Raw genomic sequence first — 19,802 nt, forward strand, 5'->3', positions numbered from 1 at the left:
AGTAATTTTATAAATTATAATTTATCGATGGAGGCTATCGGTACAATGTGTCATGCGAACGAGTTGTCTTAGCTGCACAGCCCTTTATCTCACAACATTTTTCCAGGTTCTGTTTCATTCACAAGTGAATCGTTCATGGTTTTTTCTTAGTCCTTTTTTCTCTATAAATTAGTGGCACCTTGTTTTCTACTATCATTTATGAATCCTTGTTTTCTACAACCATCTCTGAATCGCTAAGTGGCTATCGAGATGGAAAATCCCGGTAACATATTCTTGCATGATGACCCGAACAACCAGTCCGTCCATCAAATAAAAATCTACGGTAATACCGTGGACGCATCGTTGACGAAGTGCCGTGCTCGTGCCACCACCTGGGTAGAGACCCTTGGCACCGATCCATTCCATGTTGGTCTAGACATGGAATGGGGCCTCACGTCGGCAACAACCGAAACGACAAGGTCGCGATCACGAAACATGCTTGGGTTCGAAATGCTTCATCTATCAATTCTTCCCACAACACTTCTCTTCCCGCCTTGGACCCTTAGGTAGTTCTCGCAGCAGAGCAAAACTCGTTCTATGGGGTGGAGAACGGGGCTGATGTCTAGACGAAGGAACATCACCATGGACTCTTTATGAGCAACACAAAAGATCCGAAAGAAATGGCTAAGGGGAAGCTACCCGATAAGGTTCTAAAGAAGTGCGAGCTACTGAAGCCGGCTCGAGAGTTCTTGGGCTATGAACTAGAGAAGGAGGACATCCTTATCCAGAGTCAATGGGACCAGCCTCAACTATCTCTTGTCCAAATAAAGTACGTAACCCTTGATGCATGTTTCTGCTTCCTCTCCGAGCAAGTTTGATTTTGCGTGCCCTATTTTACTGCTATGCAAGCAATGAAGAGAGGAGTGAGACAATTTTGTCGAAAAAAGGGTTGATTTTTTAAGGGACAAGATTCCATGAAGAGTACGAAAGAAATAAAGCATAAACTACTTTGAAGTCTGATGATTTCCTGAAAGAGGAAAGTCTCGTTTTCGATGGAAAAGCAGGGAAAGATGAACGAGACCGAGAACCTGTTCAACTTTTTCGATCAAAAGAAAACAAAAAATAAAAAATCGGATGGATGTAGCTTTAATGTTTTGCATTTGGTGAGGTGGGAAATTCAACTACCTTGAATTACCAATCTTAAAAGAACACCAATGTTGCATACGTAATCGGGATGAAAATTTTGGAAGAAATATTAACGTTGCTCGTGTCAAAGCTGTGTGGGTTCCACTTTCTTACATAAGTGATAAGGAATCCATACATTAATGTTAACAGAAATAAATGTTGTTCGGATCTTCGACCTTGCATAGTACATTAGAATTGAGTGCATTACCATAAGAGAACAACCTGCTCTGAAAAGTCTCTCTATGTGTAAATGCTCTCATAGAGAAGTACGAGTAAAGATAGGGAGAGGTAGTAACAATGATTCCTTCTATTTCTTTTTTCTTTTTTCGGGTTGGCAACCCTAATGTTAATTTCTGCTAACAACAAACATTAATATCTCCGAGAGCATTTGCGGGTATAGAGACTTTTTAGAGCTGATTATAGAGAAGTTCGAGTAAAGACAAAGAAAGATAGAAACATCGATTCCTTCTATTTCTTTTTCTTTTTTCGTGTTAGCAACAACAATGTTTATTTTTGCTAACAACCAATATTAATATATATGAGAGAATTTACGGGTATTGAGAGTTTTCGGGAATTGTTCTTTTGAGGTAATGTAATCAATTCTAATGTACTGATGGAGGGAATTGGTACAATGTGTCATGCGAACGAGTTGTCTCACCCGCACAGCCCATTATCTCACACCCTTTTTTCGGGGTCGGTCTCATTCACAAGTGAATCGTTCATGGTCTTTTCCTAGTCCTTTTTTCTCTATAAATTCATGGAACCTAGTTTTCTACTATCATCCGTGAACCCTTGTTTTCTACAACCATCTCTGAATCACTAAGTAGCTATCAAGATGGAAAATCCTGGTAACATATTCTTGCGCGTTGACCGTAACAACCGGCCCGTCCCTTAAATAAACTTCTACGGCAATATCGTGGACGTACTATTGACGAATTGCTATGCTCCGGCCACCACTTGGGTAGAGACCCTTGGCACCGATCCATTCCATGTTGGTCTAGACACGGAATGAGGCCTCACGACGGCAACAAGAAAAAAAAAAAAGGTCGCGATAATGAAACATGCTTGGGTTCGAAGTGCCTCATCTATCAATTCTTCCCATAACACTTCTCCTCCGCCCCTCCGACCTTTAGTTAGTTCTCATGACCAAGCAAAACTGGTTCTTCGGGATAGGGATCGGGGCCGATATCTAGATGCGGGAACATGACCATGGGCTTTTTATGAGTAACAGAAAACACCTAAAAGAAATGGCTAAGGGGAAGCTACCTGATAAGGTTTTAAAGAAGTGCGAGCTACAGAAGCTGGCTCAAATCAACCCGAATCTATAATAATCTTATAGCTTTTTTTTTTTCATTTTTTCTGTTTTATTTTAAAAAAAAACTTCCTTTGAACAATTGTTTATATTTGTTCGTGATGGAAGAGAAAAGTCGGATTATATATTGATGTGGTGTTGTGTTGTGTCAATTGCTTTTATTCGTAATTAATTTCAATGAAGGGTCAGATTCAAAAATGTGCAAAATTGAAATTGCTCTTGAGAGCTTTGCATATATCATGTTAGGATGTTCAATCGATTCTTTCTTTGTGATGGTCCATCCTCGGCAATTAGACGACATTCAGCCAACAATGTTCAGACACGTTCAATGCAGGTATAGCACAATTAAATTTGCAATGAAGAAGAAAAACATAATGCCAGGCAGAAGGGAGTTCTGAAGCTCGACTTTGATGGCTCCTTTCAACCTGGTTCACTGGAAGGCTGCGTCTCCTGGGTATGTCGAGACTTCACAGGATGCCTTCTCGACGGGTATGTCGCTGCTCCAAACGTTGAAGTACTGTCTGACTCGATCTAACGAAGTCTTTGAAATAGAAGCGGACTGTTTACAACTGATAAGAGCACTCCAACATCAGGGCGCAGATCATTTTGAGTGGGAAGGCCGTGTGGTTATCAAAGAGTGTTGTGATATACTCTCACTCCTTCCTGATGTCCAGGTTGTCTATTGCCCTAGAGAAGCCAATTCAGTTGCAATTGGGTCGCCAAAGCCCATAGGACAAAAGCCCTACCTAGCAATTGGTCATCTAAACCTCCTCACGTACTTTTGGATCGTTTATGTAATGAAGCCCAACTTGTGGGATGCTGATGCGATTCATGAGTTTTTAGATCCTGTGTTTTAGTCAGGGTTTAGGTCACTGATCGGAGGAGCCATGTTTTTTTTTTTTTTTGCCCCCGTGATCAATGATCTCCGATCTAAAATAGACTTAATTTATCCTTGCTTGGTCATAATCAAGCAAACTGTTAGTTGCAATGGCTCTAGATGAAAATGCATTGTTGATAAGAGACAAGAAGGACGCAGATATTTTATGTTTCCTTTTTTTTTTATCATGGTGGGTAAATGTAAATACTTAGTCTTCCGTTTTCTTCAATACCTAGAACAACTTAAATGGGCTTAAGGACACTACAACTGCTAAAATTTATGTACGGCGCTCACTTTAGTGTCAAAACTTTCAAAACGATCACGTAAGTATCAATTTTTTGAAAAAACGATCGCTTTGCCATTTTTTTTTTTAAACGATTATTTAAGTGTCAATTTTTTTAAAAAATGACCATTTCAGTGTCAACTCTCTTGAGACACGTCGGTTCAAATATTAATAAAAAAATAATACGTGTCAGATTTCTGACAAGCCACGTCAGCTCAAATTGGAATTGGCAATCAAGTGATCGTTTTTAGAAAAAATTGGCACTTAAATGATCGTTTTTTAAAAAATTGGCATTTAAGTGATCGTTTTGAAAGTTTTGGCACTAAATTGAGCGTCGTACACAAGTTTTGGCACTTATAGTGTACTTTAGCCATAACAAGTTCAGTCTATTTTGTAAACTGGCTGATTCACGTTGTGTCATGATCCATCGCCTTTCTTTTCTTTGGGAAAAGTACACTAGAAGTGTCATAACTTGTGTACAACGTTCACTTGAGTGCCATAACTTTCAAAACTCGTTCACTTGAGTGCTACGTTAGAATAAAATCATTCACTTGAATGCTATAGTAACTTTTCCGGCGTGCCACGTCATCTTTCCGGCGTCTACAGTAACTTATCCGGCGTGCTACAATAACTTTCCCAGCTGCCACGTCAGTTTTTCCGGCTGCCACGTTAACATGACACTCAAGTGAACGATTTTTAAAAGTTATGGCACTTAAGTTAACGTTTTGAAAGTTATGACACTCAAGTGAACGCCGTACAAAAGTTATGGCACTTCCGGTGTACTTTTCCCCTTTCTTTTGGTCTTCTTTCCTTTTCTAAATATAAACCTGAATTTGTCTTCTACATTGACTGGTCATAATCTAGCGTGTTTTTTTTTTTTTCAGTGCTGCTGGACATAATGTGTCTTGTATTATGCTATTTTTTCCTCTCTTTTTTTTTTTTGTGGAAAGAGGCACTCCTTTTTGGCCAAAAAGAAAGAGGAGCCTCTGATTATACTCTTAATGTAAACAATGCCACACAATGATGAGACTGTTCTTTTTTCTGTATGCTTAAATTGTACTTCTGTTACTTATAACCCTAAAGGTGCTGACATCACATCCAATTCAAAACATGCAGATTCGGCAAAATGATAGACTTGGTGTAAGCAAGCTTGTAATAAGCTTGACTAGGGGGTCTGTTCGATCGCTTTTGTCCCAGTGCCTTTTAATACGCTATGCTAGTCAGGTACTTGTAACTACTTAGCTGGAAGGATTCCTTTTCAATATGACATAACTAATTTGTGTAACATTATCATATTTTAAACAACGTATGCAGGTTATCCATGAATCAGTCAGTAATTCACAAACTGGTGAAAGACCATTTTTTTTATTATCTGGAAAGCTGTCTGCGGCACAAGGCTGAAATGGTGATTCTTGAGGCTGTGAGAGCTATCACCGAGCTTAATGGAGAGACAAGCAGGGAATTGACTCCAGCAATAACTGTTCTTCAGCTCTTTTTAAGCTCTTCCAAACCAGTGCTAAGATTTGCAGCCATCCGCACTCTGAATAAGGTTAGTCTCTGCCGGCCCTACTCTTACCTAGATTTTCTGTCAATTCTTTTTTAAAACCTTTTAATGTGTAAAGTGCTAATCAAAATATCAATCCATCCTCTGAAATGGGTGGGAGCAGTTTCGTCATCATCACCTTCAGTCTGCATATATGGTTACTTATGTCTTGCTTCATAAGTTGTATGTGTGTATGTGTACATATGAATGTATAGGTGCACAGGCACCCATGTATTTGAAGAAACAGAGTGGCTTGTTTTAGTCATTATACTGTATTTGGAGCCCCAGGAGGGTAAATAGACAAAGCAGCTAGTTGTAGATTGTTGTACCCTATTTATTGACCCAGGAATTGTGAGATGGAAGTTTTCAGATGATGTGTATATGGACTTTTGTCCAGAATTGAGTTGTGTTCAGGCTCGGAAAGGATGTTTGGAGCAGCTACCGGTTTTGGTACTAGAACTGAACTAGTGGTCGAATCAGGAGCTCTTCTCTTGGAACTATCGCAGGAGTTGGAATAAGACCTCTCAAGTCTGGATTTCCACATACTTTGCATCTTGTTTGCAGTGTTGAATATAGTCGATTTCTTTTGTCAAATTTTGACCCAGGCCAAGGATTCCATGAGGCCTCAAAAAAGAATTTTGTTGTGGGACAACCAACCAATATTTTACATTATCATTCCTGCAGTTATGATTCTATCTCGAGTAATTTTTCAAGAATATTCTTTAACAGGTTGCCATGACACATCCAATGGCCGTCACTAATTGCAATATAGATATGGAGAGTCTCATTTCTGACCAGAACAGAAGCATTGCCACACTTGCCATCACCACTCCCCTGAAGACAGGAAATGAATCAAGTGTTGATCGTCTGATAAAGCAGATTACCAATTTTATGTCAGATATTGCTGATGAGTTCAAAATTGTAGTGGTGGAAGCCATAAGGTCATTATGCTTGAAGTTTCCTCTGAAATACAGATCCCTGTGAGTTGGCCTCCTTCCATTTCCTTTTTAGTACATGAATTATGTATTATAATGCGTTCATTCTCTAAAGTAACCGCTATGTGGATCAGCTTTTTTGGTTTATTGTCAGGATGAACTTCCTTAGCAACATTCTTAGGGAAGAAGGGGGATTCAAGTATAAAAAGGCAATTACAGATTCAATTGTGATCCTCATTAGGGATATACCTGAAGCAAAAGAAAGTGGGTTGCTTCATCTGTGCGAGTTTATTGAAGATTGTGAATTTACTTATTTGTCAACACAGGTGAGTTATTAAGTTACCATTATGTTTCAAGAGTTCCCATTTTGTTAAAAACCAACTTGTACATGTGTGGTTGCATTTTCGTTGTTAGATTCTCCATTTTCTGGGAATCGAAGGGCCGAAAACCTCAGATCCTAGTAAGTACATACGGTACATATACAATCGGGTGCATCTTAAGAATGCTACTGTTCAGGCCAGCGCTGTAAGCACCATGGCAAAGTTCGGTGCCAAGGTCGAATCATTTGAAGGTGCCCCGAGTTTCTTTTTTCTTCTGCTATTTAGCAAATGTTGTATTCTCCTTTCAACAGTTCTTTCTGATCTAATCAATGCTGGATTAATCACTGACAACTTCCATGCAGCCCCGTATCTTTGTTCTTCTACGGCGCTGTCTATAGGAGCCTTCACGTCTTGTGTCGACTGAGTTCATGCACACTTGCAGGTTCGTGACAGAGCAACTCTTTACTGAACACACTTGGGGGTCATAGTTCAGAAGTTGAAACTGATGAAAACATGAATGAGTTTCTCTTCGGGTCACTGGAAGTTCCCCTGGTCAACCTGGAGACAAGTCTGAAAAATAGTGTCAGTCTTCTCTGACCCCTCTTTCCTTGTCTAATGACCATTGACTTCAATCTTACATGTCCATTTCCAATATAGGAGCCTTCAGATGAGTCCTTTGACATAAACTCTGTGCCCAAGGAGATCAAGTCGCAGCCACTTGCAGACAAAAAAGCCCCTGGAAAGAAGCCTACTACTGGTCTGGCTGCTCCTCCAAGTGGCCCTGCAACAACTGTTGATGCATATGAGAGACTTCTTTCTTCAATTGCTGAGTTTTCGAGCTTAGGGAAGCTTTTTAAGGTTTTGTAGTTATATGGTCATTTCACGAATTCTTTTGTCCATCTTTTTTTGGTACTTAAAAAGGTTGTCTTTTCTTGGCAGTCATCTGCTCCAGTTGAGTTGACTGAAGCTGGAATAGAATATACAGTTAATGTCGTCAAACACATTTTTGATAGGCATGTCGTGTTTCAGTATAACTGCACCAATACAATTCCGGAGGTGTTACAGGAAAATGTAATGTTTTCTTCAAAACTGCTATATCCTGCTTTGACACATTGCCTGAGACTTCAATTATAGCTTCTGAATTTGCTTCTAGGTCGCTGTTATAGTGGATTCCTCAGATGCTGAGGAGTTTTCTGAAGTTGCATCCAAGCCACTACCATCTCTTCCTTATGATTCACCTGGACAAACCTTTGTGGCATTTGAAAAGCCTGACGGTGTGACTGCCATCGGAAAATTCTCCAATATTTTGAAGTTCATTGTTAAAGAGGTATAAGTTTGCTTTACTTAATTCATTTCATAATTATTCTCCAGCTTATACTTCAGAGGAGAATGACTTGCCATCTTCAAGATCATGTCTAGTGTGATATGGCTAAAGACTGTTCGAAGAATGGCTTGTCTTGTAATAACTGATTTGTCCTAGTATCATCTGTTGTCATCGTCAGCTAATGTAGATCCTCTCACTAATTGCCTCAACATGTGAAAACATTTGGTATGCTAGAAGCACACGTGCTACTCTATGGTCACATTCTGTTGTGGGATTGATTGCCCATTCTCTACCGACAACTTGTAATTTAAAAAAACCCAATAAATCTTAATACTATCACTCTGGTTTTTTTGGGGTAAAATCTCATGATTAACTTGCATAAAGAGGAGAGAATGCAACCAACAGACCAATTTTATTTTTTGAGTTTTGAATTACTTCGTTGTTTAATATTTTACCTCCCTACAGGTTGATCCATCCGCTGGCGAAGCAGAGGACCTTGAGGTTGAAGATGAATATCAGCTTGAGGACCTTGAGGTTGTTGCAGCAGATTACATTCTGTGGGAAAGCATGGGTGCAGATTATGAGCGGGTTGATGAATATGGTCTTGGCCCTAGGAAGAACTTAACAGAAGCTGTGAATGCGGTCATCAACCTTCTTGGCATGCAGCCCTGTGAGGTATTCGTTTGTTGGAAGTACCTTTTTGTGCGACTTGATGTTGGTTTAAGAACTTATATGCTAGAAATGCTGTGAACCTATCTAGTGTATCAATTGGACAACTCCTGTCGGGGACTGTAATAGGTGCCTTGGCCTTTCTGCATAGAAATCCTCGCTACTGAATCTCTAGTTCACCTGATCAAATGCAAATTAACTTATTCATGACAGTATGCTTTGCCTTTGAATCACCTATAAAGGCTTGTGGGCATGATAAAGACAGATATCGCACACGCTCTTTCTACCTCGTCACTTACCCTGAAGTCCATGGAACTAGTGAATGAACTTGCGCCTTTTCTAATAGCGACGGAAAATTTTGCCGACTTTGTCGGACCTATCCTTTCTGTACAATTGGGCGTTCTTTTTTAGACAAACCTTGAAGTAAAGGTTGTTAAAGTTTGATGAACAAAAGACATTGAGACTGATAGGAAAACGATGACATTGAGAAATGGGAGGAAGCAGAGGATTTTCCTTTCTCCAATTGGCCATACATTTTCTCATTCTGTAGTTAGATGTACTCTCTTATGATTTGATATCGTCGTGTGAAGTGAGCTTGTTTCATGTCTTTAGGGAACAGAAGTCTGGCGTATATATTGGGAACGTGAAGGTCCTGGTGCGTTTGTCATTTGGAATCGATGGTCAGAGAGATGTTGCGATGAAGTTGGCCGTGCGCTCCGAGGATGAAAGCGTCCGTGATGCCATACACAAGACTGTGGCTAGTGGTTGATTTGCGTAATTAGTTTTTTCTACTCTTTTGTCATTAGAAAGGAGAGTTGAAGTGGGTCAAAGAGCAGGAACGGACTATGGTAGCAATCATATACTAGGATTTATTCGGTGATTTCTCATAATTTATTCTGATTCTTTTTATTTTGATAAGCAAAAAAGATAGAAGGAGCAATAAGCACTAACGACCTCATCTGAACGTTAACATAAGAATTTCATGCTTGATACAGAATATTCAAGTTGAACTGTTATTGCGTCGCATTGTGAGTTAGCCGCTTCAAAGTAGGTTCTAGTTCTACCTACTCTATCGGGATCGGTTATCATTTTTTTTTTATCTCGGAACATGTTATGCGCGGTTCCCGAGCACGCAACAACCTACCAAACGCCTCAAGTCATTTGAGGACGACGTCTCGAGCACGTCATCGACTCATTCATTTTATCTTTTCATTAAGCGCATACGGAACATGCTATTAAAAATAACAAGGACAGTCATACAACCAACAACCATCAACAGAAGATCATCTTTATTTATATATAATCGTCAACTCTGGGAAGCGAAACATCTACAAGCCCACTCTTCAAGGTTGTTTCCTATGACCGCAAAGCTACACCAAATGAGAGATCAACGTCCACTTCCTTCTCAAAACCAGTATAACGTTACTACATAGCTAAGAAATTGAAAAATGGTCAACAACAATGAGTGAGATAAAAAATTTCCGTGAGTCAACACCCTAAGTCAAAGTATGGTGCTGATTCGCTCGGGGTGACATAAACATGCAGGATTTTGTCGATAACGGACAAATAGCGTGCGACTCTCGCAACGCTATAGCTACCACATGATCGGGCGCAACTAAACAGTCAACCATCAATTACATGCAAGCTTACCCCGCATTGGTTCATAGCTTATACAGTACTCAACATGGCATTTAACCACACTCAAATCAACGCACACAATCAGAACACTCATCATAAACTTTCATGCACAATGCATCACACATGTTCCAAATATTAACGGCCACTCTACCTCAACAAACTAGACAGTTGGTGTTCTTCCGGCATGGCCGGACTTTGTCTCATTCTTTCGATGATGGCGACCGGTAAGCCATGTGATTCGGAACTCCCACCAGCATGGATATATCGGGCATTCCTGTAAGGAGCAACGCCCGCAATTTGCCATGACCGGCATCCGATCCACCTTGTTATTCCAAATTCTCGCCGGCACGGACAATCGTGCAACCAATAAGCCATGTGATTCCAAACTCCCACCGGCACGGACATGTCGAGCATTCGATAAGCCGTGTGATTCGGAAGTCTCGCCGGCACGGACATATCAAGCATCCATCATGTGACCACACGAGCACATCACCCAACCAAGCCGGTTTGTATCTTTACATTTAGTCCCATGCACACACGGTCGTGCTCAAAACTCGGCTCGATGCCATTTTCATGCTGCATGGGATATTCACACACGATCATATGAACATATTTTTTCCATTAAACACGATACTCCAACATGGGTGATTAATTCTCATATCAATGTATATATATACAATCAAGACACGTAGCAATCACCAAATAATCATTCAATAATAATTAATTATTTTGACCAAGGTTAGTTAGTATAACTGTAATTAATTAACAATTATAATTAATTAAGTTCATCTTAATTAATTATCCCGATTTTAATTAATTAACTCACCTCAATTAATTAACCCGATCGTAATTAATTAGATCCACCTCGGTTTAGCTAACTCGACATCGGTTGATTATTCCAATCATGATTAAAATAAAGTAACCTAGGTTAATTACGCTAACCACGATTAATTAAAGTAACTATAATTAAATAAAATTAACTACAGTTAAATTAAAGTAACTATAGTTAGTTAACCTAACCATGATCAACTAACCTAACCCAACCATCATAAATTATTCTAATTCACGATTAACAATAATCTAATCGCCATTAACATAATTTATCTATCCATAAACGCAATTAACAGCCTAATCAAAGATTAGGGAGTTAACTCACAAACTAATCATTCGCAGATGGTGGCGGCGGCGGCGGCGGTGACGATGACGACGGCTCGGGCATGCTACTTGACGGCGGCAATGATGGGCGTGCGGCGGTTTGGTCCGGGGCTACTTGGCTCAGCGCAAGAGGTGTAGAGACAAGGGTCGACTCCGGGCTGTAGTCGGCGGATGCGGACGGCTCGGGCAGCTCAGTGGGCGGCGGATCATGGGCGGTGGCGACGCGGTTGGAGGGCGATCCACAGGTGGCGGAGGGCACGCACGGTAGCTCGGCCAGGAGTGGTGCGGCGGTCACGGGTGTGGGCAGTGGCTCGGTAGACAGCGGAAGATGGCATGGCTCGCGGCTCGGTGAGGGTCCTCGGGTCAGCTCGCGATGGCCGAAGGACACTCAAGTCGAGGGGGTCGTGCAGAGGAGTGCGCGGCGACTGGCGACGAGTGGCAAAGGAGCAATGGCGGAGTGGCGACAAGGAGCTTGGGCGGCGGTGTCTATGGAGGATTGGAGAAGGAGGAGATGGTGGTGGTGGGTGTCACCGAAAAAGAAAGAGAAGGGAACAAAGGAGTTCGGCCTAGAGGGGGAAGAGAGAGAGAGAAAATGGCGATTTGAGGGATAATAAATGGGGTGGGATCCATGGGCTAAATCAAAATCAATGACTTTTGTCTTTTGTGAAAAAAGCAAGGGCATTTTGGTAATTTGACTTGGGAGATATATTAGTCTTTTGGCACTAATAATTGAGGGCTTTTTGGTACTTTCATATCTAGGGTTCGATCGAGGCTAGGCTCGAGCGCGAAGGGTTTCGATACTACAACGTGACAGCTCGACTACCCAGGCTTGATTTTCTCCGATCGACATCTCAAGATAATTCAATATCCATTCCAGACGAATAAATCTACATTCAATTATTGTCCCTTAATCTTCAAAAATCTAATATTATTTACTAGACTAGAATTTATGGTTAAAATCCATCAAATCTAGTTATCTTACGGACGTCAAAATTTCGGGACGTCCCGGAACCCACCATATATATCCCGAAACCAATCTAGGATATACTCGGGAACTGACCGATTCCTTTTTTGTCATTTTCTAATTATTTTTTTTGTTTCATGTTTACTCAAGCATAAATGAAAGTTAAACCTATCCACCAGTAGCAACAATTAACAAAAGATGAACACGCAAAACAAAATAAACAATAAAAATGTCAAAACACAAAACAAACTTGAATAATAGAACTTCATTCCTCGTTCAACCATAAAGATTGATCTAAATGTGAATCACCTAAAAACAAAAGAAACAACAAACATGTTTAATCACTTGACGATAGACATAGCCAAATGAAATCGTGGGCCTGGAACCGGCCCGTTGACCGGGTCCACGGTTCCAACCCTTTTTTTTTTTTTTTTTAAAAAGGAGGAGGCTTGGAGGAAAAGAGCAATTTGGGCCTAGGAACCGCAGGTTCCGGTTCCACCTTTTTTAGGAACCGGAACCGGCCACCTCTACTTGACGATACTTAAAATTAAAAACATATCACATAAAACTAAAAAAAAAAATTATACAAAACCCCACGACATGTATTCATTCCACTCTAACTTGTAAACTCTATTTAATGATGGTAATCTCCTCGTTAAAACAGTTCATATATCTAGAAGACAGACTGAAGATATTAAATAAAATATTTACTAATTAGATATATAAATAAATTATAATATAAAAAAAAATATCCATTGTGATGGACCATAACGTTACGTGCGACCTGTCCTCTTTAGTTTTATCTTGCACATGCGGAAGCACAGAAATTCTCACAACATCTCACACAAGAAAATCGCACGAGTTTAGTTAATATACATAAATCTCATTATTTATATTAGGGCCGATACTACGAAGAACCCCAAACTGGTACATTAGAGACAAATTTATCTCAAATTATTTTTTTATCACAAAAAATCTCAAACCGGTACACCAATAACAAATTTACCCAAAATAATTTTTTTATCATAAAATCTCAAACGGATATATTTATGATAAATTTACCCCACATTATTTTTTACCACAATAAATTTCAAACTGGTATGCACGTAATAAATTTACCCTTCATTAATTTTAGTTAAATTGAATCAATACCACAAAAAATTCCTAAAATAATACACTTGTGATAAACAGGGAATAAAAATCCTAAATTGATACATCCATCAACTGTCATATGTTATCCAACTCAGCAATTTGACTGTACAATTTAATGAAAACTAACGAAGGATAAATTTGTCACAAGTATACTAGTTTGGAATAAATTTGTCACAAGCGTACAATTTTGTGATTTTTTCATGGTAAAAAAAATAGTTTGGAAAATTTGTCACGGGTATACCAATTCGGATTTTTTTTCGTGGTATTAACCCTTTACATTAAACTTCTGATTTACAACTTTAATACATTGTCCAAAAAACACCTAAATACAGAAGTACTGGGAAGGAGCTTGGGTCAACTAGTGCCCCTACTACCATAATATACCAAAGCGTGCTTAAACATTAACTAAGTCACCATCTAACTTAGGAGTTGACGGATTTCAAAAAAAAAAAAAAACTTAGGGGTTGATGGCTACCAGCATCATCTCATCTTTTCTATCGTCATATCTAAGGAAACCTCCCACAAGTCTAAAAAATAAAGAAATGAGTCGATAAGGTAAGAAATCAACTTACCACTCAGCCTAGTGCTAACAAAAAAGGGGAGATCAAGGCAATATAAAATAACCATGTTTAACGAATATATAAAGCTATTAACAAACAACGTGAGTTCAAGACAATACAAAATAATCATGTTTAACGAATACATAAACAATAGCTTTATCTTTATTACCATGATACACCAATGGAAATCGTTAACAACATTGCATATGATTATTCATGCAAATGCAAGTAAATGGCCTATTATTTCTTAGATGCACAGATTTCACATGGCGGTTCCCCACTATACACATGGAATATATACTCTCTGCTGGTCGTGAAGCTTACCAATAAACATTGGCAAGTTCATAGCTGTCATGAATCTCGTCAACATACAACATGTGACTTTATCCTAGTGGTGAAGCTCGTTGAGTTCACACTTGTCATGAACCTTCCCAATATACACACAGGCAAGTTCGTACTAGTCATGAATCTCACCAACATACAGACATGTGATTTTATATTGGTCATGAAACTCATTGATATTTACAGATGAGTTCACCCTTGTCATGAAGCTTACCCAATACATAGGCAATTTCATACTCATCATGAAGCTCACCAACATGCACACGAGTGACTCCATATTGGTCGTGAAGCTCATCAATATACATAGATGAGTTCACACTTTACTTGTGATCACTAATGAAATCAATAACCATTTCGTTACCTTGCCCTTTTTACTTATACGTAAGTATCAATGTTGAGAAATTTACCTATTTTCTTTTCCCATCATGCCTTTCAATGACCACATGATAATAACAACATGCTTATCTCCTTTCATTTCTCATATAAGTATTACTCATACAAGTAATAGATTCATTAAGTTAATCAAACTCAGAAAGCGAATCAGACTCAGTAAATCAATTGGACTCAATAAACCAATTAGACTTACAAAGTGTATCGGACTCAAAAACTGAATTGGATTCAAAATTTGACCAGTGAATAATGAATTTGATATTCAAATACTAGATTTCCAAGTTTAGACTATCATTTTTAAAACGCAACATCTTACGATATCCTAAGAAAGTAACTCAAACACTAGCTATATGTGTAAACACTCGTCAAGATAATCAAGCAATCATAACATCTCCACACTATTATTGCACATACTCGTACTTCACGTTAGATTCAACTACAAATTACATCTATCGACCAACCAAATCAAAAGTCCTAACTAGATTATTCTAACGTAACCCCTAAAGATTTCGTTTACTTCTGACGAGACTTGAACAACCCAAAGTTTTTTAAACTACCTTGAAAACTCTTTGACAGATGAAATCCCAGACGGAAGTAGAAGCCAAATTCTTTTAAAGTTTGAAGATAAGAGGTTATGGCCAAGTTGAAAAATGCCTATGATACCATCAAGGTTAAATGACGTCTTGACGATGGAAGGTGGCATGCAATTAGAAAATACTGTGAGAAAGTTTTACTCTATCTCTAGCTAAGTGGAAAGAATAGTTGATGACTCATAGCCTTAAGTGTAACTTTGCATGCTAATAGGTGGCGTGCTTGCAAAGCGTCCTTCTTACATTGCCAAGTGGGAAGGAGGGTTAATGTCTTACTACTTGTGGCGATGACACTTAACCTTATGTATCAAATGACGCAAACATGTCTTAACTACACGTGGTTTTAACATGCTATTTAAAACAGACAAAAGTGCATCATTATGTGGCCTAATGAGATCAATTTGAGAGAAAAATTCTCCCCCTTCATCCAAGTAGTAGAGTAAGTCCTCATTAGCATTAATTAGGTTAGGTTACAATAGATAGTATCTTGTATGAAGTCCACAAATTAAAGATAGATCGAAGGCTTATTTCAAAGTAAATATTTTGTTAAATCACCAAAATGTCTAGAAAATTAAGATGTGAACAAGAACATCAAGGTATGTTCCAAATATACAAAAACATTGTGAACCCATTTCAATGTGGAGACTTTGTCAAGTAAACAAAATATCTAGAATATTAATAAGGATAATACTGGATGCTAGGAAAATGCCAATTCAGTAAACTAAAACTCAAAAATCATTAAAAATATGTCTTGGAAAATATCCGTCCTCATGGACAGCTAAGATTTTCCACGTGTCAACCCGAATTCTAAGCTAAATAACACTTAATTTTATAGCCTAAATATTGTTAGAGGATGCAAAAAATTCAGAATGTCACACCCATGGTTCTTCAACTCTCGTTCAGTTCTTAGGTTCTTTGATTCTTGGTCCGGTTTGGTCTGAATCCTATCCGGGAATTGGAAAACAATCCATATAGTACAGTTCCAAAATATTGAAATCGGGAGCCTAGAACCGGACCGGTTCCCATGACCAGTTCCTATATCTACTCGAGATCCATGTTCACCCCTACTCCAAACCACTTGCTATCCCAAAGCTCCAAAGCTATGAGCCCGTCACCACGGCTCACAAATATGCTAGCAATCTAGGAAGCACCGACACTCTTCGGGGGGGCCTCCGCGTCGTGTCATGACGTATCCGACACTCTTCGACTTGCGATCAACATGTGGTCGGCGCTTCAAATGCACTGGCAACAAGCAAGTTCAGAATTTCAACATGACATTTTGGTACGCAAGGGGTCAATTTTAACTATTTTCCGGGGTCAAAATGTAAATATATCAAAAATGTATATGCTTAGTCATATGCCTAGCCACCCTCCGGCAAAAAAAAAAAATCTAATCGTGAATTCCTAATGGAAAAAAAAAAAAAGAAACTCACTGTTGATATTTTTGTATATACATGATAATTTATCATCTATATACAAAAATATACATTTAATATATAACGTGTCTCAACGTGTATGAATTCTCTATTTTTTGAGAAATGACGTGTCGGCATGTTGTGTCGGTGCTATTTAGCGGCGAGTTAGAAAGCTGCTCTAATATTCTTTCATGACGTGAATTCAATTTGTGATTTCATGAACGAAAGGCAACCCATTTACCCTTGGGCCAACTATCTTGGTTGGTATAATGATTCTTTTGATATTATCATGTTACCTTATTTGTATATACCAATTGGAGCCTAAAGCCTACGGGTGCACTCGAGAGAGCATTTGTGCAAATCCTTAAGAGTTTGGGATAAAAGGTTTATAAACGCTATTTGCATCTTGCGTAAAGGGTATTCGCGAAATGCAATGCAAATAGAGTCTGGTGTCTATATATAAATGATTTTAGTTTAACAAACACCAAAAGTTGCAAACTCTCGACCACTTAGGTGAAAGACAAATTGCAACAACAGTAACCCTTCAGAACCCCTTCGGCGAGCCAAATTTAGACTAGAGGCAGGCAAAGCGGCTATCTTCGCTAGAAGTTGCGTGCTCCCGGGCGACGGGCCACCAAGGTCAATGCTATCCAGATTTGGACCAAAGGCAAATGAAGCAGACGAGGCCGACGAAAGCAGCAGCTATGACCATCGCCGAAGGCCTTGTGAACTCATCATACCTCGTGTGATCTCGAGCTGGCCGGTGAGGCGAGGCGACGTCGAAGGTCGAGTGACCTGGGCCAGCCGGGCAATCATCAGCATCCGTTAGAGAATTTGGAGCAAAAGCTGTGCTTCAAATTAAGGAAATCCCCAAAAGGCTGAAAAAAGAAAAAAACCAAATGAAACAAGAAGAGCATCCATCGTTGACTTCACGACCTCAAAGTTCAGCGTTGACCCCACAAATAAGCCAAAACAAAATAGAATAAGACTGTTGTCCAATTCAATCCTAGAATTTTGCCTTGCCTTTGGTCTTAGATCTTTCTTATTTTTGTTGGGATATTCATGAATGGATGAATCCTTCCTCCTATTTGAGACACGATGTTTGAAGTAAAGGGACACCCATAGGTGTCATTCTCGAAGTTCAAGCTTTGTTAAATTCCTCCTTAATTGCCCAAAGCAAGCTGTGTTTCTGTTAAAATAATATAAATCGATCACTAATTTCTTGGTTTACTTAGAAAACGTTATTCACGACCTGAGAGGAAAAGTCTTAAAAGTCCTGTTTGACGTTTATCGTCATTTTGCTTCCCAAGCACTTTAATAGTGTTAGATTTCGAGACCAACGATCATTGGTGGGCAATGTGATCAACTAATTTTGGAAAACATCCGTACTGATTTGACTTTCTTATAAAAAGTTGATGGGCTAAATTCAAAAAAAAAAATTGAATTTGAGGACTATATCGCACATTTCTCGCTAATTTAGGGACTAGGCTATACATTTCCCAACAATTTAGGGGCTTGTGTTGGCTTTTGCTATTGTTTAATCAGACAAAAGAACTACGTTGAACATTTATGAGAAATTCAAGAATCACATTGGATAAATTAAGAAAAATCTGCCGACAAAAAAAAAATTATGAAAAGTCCAAGGATGACACCGTATACTGGACTAAACTTTAGACACAACTAATATATTGTTCCTTTTACTTCCTTTTTCTAACACTTATGCTTAATAAGAGATGATTACCAAAAAAATCTTAAACCAATTATTGTTCAACGATCAATTCAATTCTGAACGCTTCAATTTTGCTAATTTAGTATTAAATTATTTGACGATTTATCAATGTAGTTCTTCTGGCCAAAATCATTGACATGGCAGTCCGGTTAGCACCGGCCGTTCTACATGGCACAGGTGACATCCATGTAGATGATTTATTTGATTATTTAAACTTTTTAATTTGTTCTTTTTTGTTTTCCTTTTTGTCTTTGTTCTCCTTTTATTTTTATTTTAATTTTTCTTCTTTCCTTTGGATTTCCAGCCCATGGGTCGCTTGGGGGCCCTACTGTGTAGGCGTGGACGTTTGTACCCTTGCCCGAGGCAATTGAGCAGCTCGCGGAGTAAATAATTAAAAAATTACCAAAACTGTACATGTCGCTGATTGTTAGAGGTGTCATTATAGATTTTCCACCAATATTTGACTCACTTTATTGAAAATGGGTCAAATATAGGCTATTAAAATTCTACAAAATGGGTTATCAATAGGTTAGTCTAATTATATCCATGTTGTAAATGATTATATCTTTGAACTGATTTAATTAGACAAGCTTAACCCATTTACAATTCACTTGGCTTTAAAATTTATCAGTTTATTTTTTATTTTTGATTTCTTTGTGTATTTTTCTAACGAGTAAAAGAAAGAAAGAACAATTAAAAAATATAAAAATTATTAATGTCTCAATCCGTCACCGACAATCTCTGTCGACCGCCGGCGAAAAAGGAAAATAAAAAGTAAAGAAAAATAAAACAAAATTCATTTTAAAAAAATAAAAAAAAATAAAAAATAATATTTTGTAATAATTAATAAATAATTTATTAATATAAAATTAGTTTCTCATAATAAAAAAAATAATTTTTACTATATTTTTAAAAAAAATTGATAATTGTTCATTAAATTTGTATTGCATGAAATTATTTTAACAATATCATTTTTCTTATCGAATTATAACAAATAAAATTTTCATGATTTGGTTAAATATAAAAGTATCTAAGTAACCCGCGTCGGGTCGAGTATTTGTGGGATATGGGTTGGGTTGATTATGGTTCCTTAAATTTGAACTACATGAAAATAGATCAAAACGGGTTAAATGAATCAATATAAGTCGAATCATATCCGACCCGATCCAAATCCGACTTGATCCAACCGCTTGATACCTCTAGTGATTGCTGCCCAAAAATTGGTTGGAAGGGTTATATTGGCAAACCTTAAAAGATTTAGGATTGAATTGACTTTCATTCAATATATTTTAAGATTTTTTGGTAATTTTCTCTGTTCCATAACTAACGATATTTCCTTTTTTGCCATGATAAAAATCTGGTCCGAATTGGACTCCAACGAATCTATGACTAGGATGATTGTATATGTTTAGTAGGTCATTCCGAGATATGCCAACATCA

General features: G+C 38.3%; 1 pseudogene; it reads left to right on the forward strand.

Moving 5' to 3' along the window:
- Positions 1-659: 659 nt before the first annotated feature.
- Positions 660-8,537, forward strand: LOC115747467 (annotated as a pseudogene).
- Positions 8,538-19,802: the final 11,265 nt, after the last annotated feature.

This window comes from Rhodamnia argentea, chromosome 5, assembly GCF_020921035.1.
Source record: "Rhodamnia argentea isolate NSW1041297 chromosome 5, ASM2092103v1, whole genome shotgun sequence".
Lineage (NCBI taxonomy): Eukaryota > Viridiplantae > Streptophyta > Magnoliopsida > Myrtales > Myrtaceae > Rhodamnia > Rhodamnia argentea.